The sequence below is a fragment of the Gavialis gangeticus genome, unplaced genomic scaffold (genome assembly GCF_001723915.1).
Source record: "Gavialis gangeticus isolate Ggan-Ray unplaced genomic scaffold, GavGan_comp1, whole genome shotgun sequence".
Taxonomy (NCBI): Eukaryota; Metazoa; Chordata; order Crocodylia; family Gavialidae; genus Gavialis; species Gavialis gangeticus.
Window position 1 is genome coordinate 18,100,897 of NW_017728996.1, and position 2,520 is coordinate 18,103,416.

The window sequence follows — 2,520 nt, forward strand, 5'->3', positions numbered from 1 at the left end:
GGCTGCAGAGCCATTCTCATGTGCTACCGTGACTGTACAGCAGGGCTCTCCAACTGATGGGCACAAGTTGCTAAATAGCAGCTTGTGGGGCTTGCCAGAGCTGCTACAGTGGTGCAACTCCAGAACTCAGGGGGTGAATGCCATGCTCCTGGCACCTCCTGCTCCCTTGCCAATAGCTACATTCAGGAAATATCATTGGTCATCAGTGGTGACTACATTGGGCAGCAGTGGAAAAGGGGGGCAACTGATAACGCGTTCACTCCCTGGCTTCAAGCACAGCACCAATCAGCCATTGCACCACAAGAAGCCTCACATTGCCAATCTGGCCTGCAGGCCAAATGAGTTGGACACCCCTGCTATAAAGTGTTGTCTCAACACAACAGCTCCAAGTAGCATGTGGGATTGTTACTGTACAGTACTGGAGTGTGTCTCATAAAAGAGACCAAGCCAAGCAGGCTTGTAAGTAGGATTGTTGCTCCTTCACTCTGTGCTTTGCAAACTCCTGATGTGGCAGCCACCCTGCTGTATACAGCCAGCTCTGAACAGGAGGGACCAGCAACCAGTCCAAGTTTTCAAGGCTGGCATAGGAACTCCTGATGTTGTTTAATTCTGGGCCTGAAGGCTGGGCAGATTGCACTGTGGTGTCTGCACTGATTGATCTGTTGTTATTTCACACTTGCTCTCTTCTTAAGTGACAACCAACAGAAACTCCAGGCACCGGGGTAGGAAGCGGCCGGATGGCCAGACAGTCAGCCTGCGTCATCGGAAGCTCAGGACGCCAGCAGCACAGGGACCTTTTGGACGATTTGGACACCCAGAGAACTTTGGTGCATGACTGTGAGGAGCTGAAATGAGAGTTAAGGGACCCATCAGTCAATACAAAAGTATATTTGAGGGCTATCTGAAACCAGGGCAGCTGGTGACCAGAACATGGCTGCAGGGCAAGAGAACACAACTCTAGAGCCAGCAAAAAACTGCATCTGAGCCAAGCTTCTCTGAGGAAACAAACTGCATTTCACCTGCCCCGCACCTAAGTTGTTTGGCCTGTGCTCTGTACAAGAGAGATCAGGTCTCCCATTTAGCTGTTGGTAGAGAGGCCATCAGGGCTAGGGCTGTAAACCACTTCTGTTAGCACCTTTGCACATGAAAGTTTCGTTGTGAATGTTCATTTAACCAAAAACCTATTTTTCCACTGAGCACACAACATTTATTTTGCCTGCAGCTTTTTTTGAACTTTCTGTTGAAAGCCTTAGAATCAGAAAGCTGAAATGTGAAGCTTGGGAAGTTTTAACATAAACATGAAGTTTTCCCAGAGCTGCTGGTGGTGGTAGTGGGGCTAAGCAGATTTAGCCTGGACACTTCCTTGAGCTGCTTGCACCCAGGACCTCATATGAAATGCTCTAGCTCAATCAATCACCCTTGAGCAGTGGCTGCCTGATAGCTGAGTTATCCAGAGGAAACTCCTTCATACTCTCTGCAGACCAAGGAGGAGGTCTGGTCTGAATGGCGTTTTCTCAGTTGGGGAGATGTGGTTTCTACACAGAAAAGGACTGATGCTAAGGTAAGATCCCCACCAAATCACTGTCCATTCCCAGCTCACTCACCAGCCTGGTAGGCTGAATACCTCTCTAGGAGGGACCAGGGGAGGCTGCAAGGGTAACAGCCCTGTGGAGTGGGAAGGTCAAAGAATTGGGGGAAGAATAACAATCAGGGGGCAGGACAATCCACAAACTTGCATTCAAGCAAGGGCTCATAGCCCCTTCCCATCCCTTGAAGTGTCAGATCATGCCTTAAGAGACCCCAGAATGAGACTCATCAGAGCCACTTTGTCTACTGGCTCCAGAGGAACTCATTTGTGCTTCTGCTCGCTGAAAGAGGCAGGTGGCTGGGCAAATGAGGCCAATCTGGTTTAGCTGAAACCCTGTGCTACATCCCTTCTCAGATCATTTGCTACCAGATTTCCAGGCCCTGACCCCAGCTTCTTCATCATCCTGCTGCAGAGATCTTGGCATCAGGGGCATCAGCAGTGACCATGGCTTGGCGTGGCTCTACCAGTGGGATTGGCCCAGCAGTCAGAACGCAGCGTTTTCCCCCATATTTGTGCTGTGGCTGTAGTTGATAGTGGCTGTTTGTACCTTTCCTGCAGGCAGGTGTATACTTCGGCAACAGGCACTGGTTACAACCTGCCCTTTCCTGTGGCAGGGAGTTTGTTTAGTCAGCCTGGGAGCTGACCAACCCTCATGAACCCACAGCAAGTAGCATCTGCCTCGCCTCACTCCATGCCCATCTCGCAGCCTGCCTGGAGATAATGCTCATGTCCTTGCTTGGCTTCACAGAAGGTCATGTGCTTACCCCAAAGGACCAGCTTAGCTTAGCCTCCCTGAGACTCCCTGCAGGGAGGTGGTGCAGCATCCATGATCCCTGCCCTTACTTGTCTTCTTAAGATTCTGGTTGCACCATAAAGGTGGTTTTCCTAATTATCTGGCAGGGGAAATACCGCAACTACAGTGGTGACAGGAG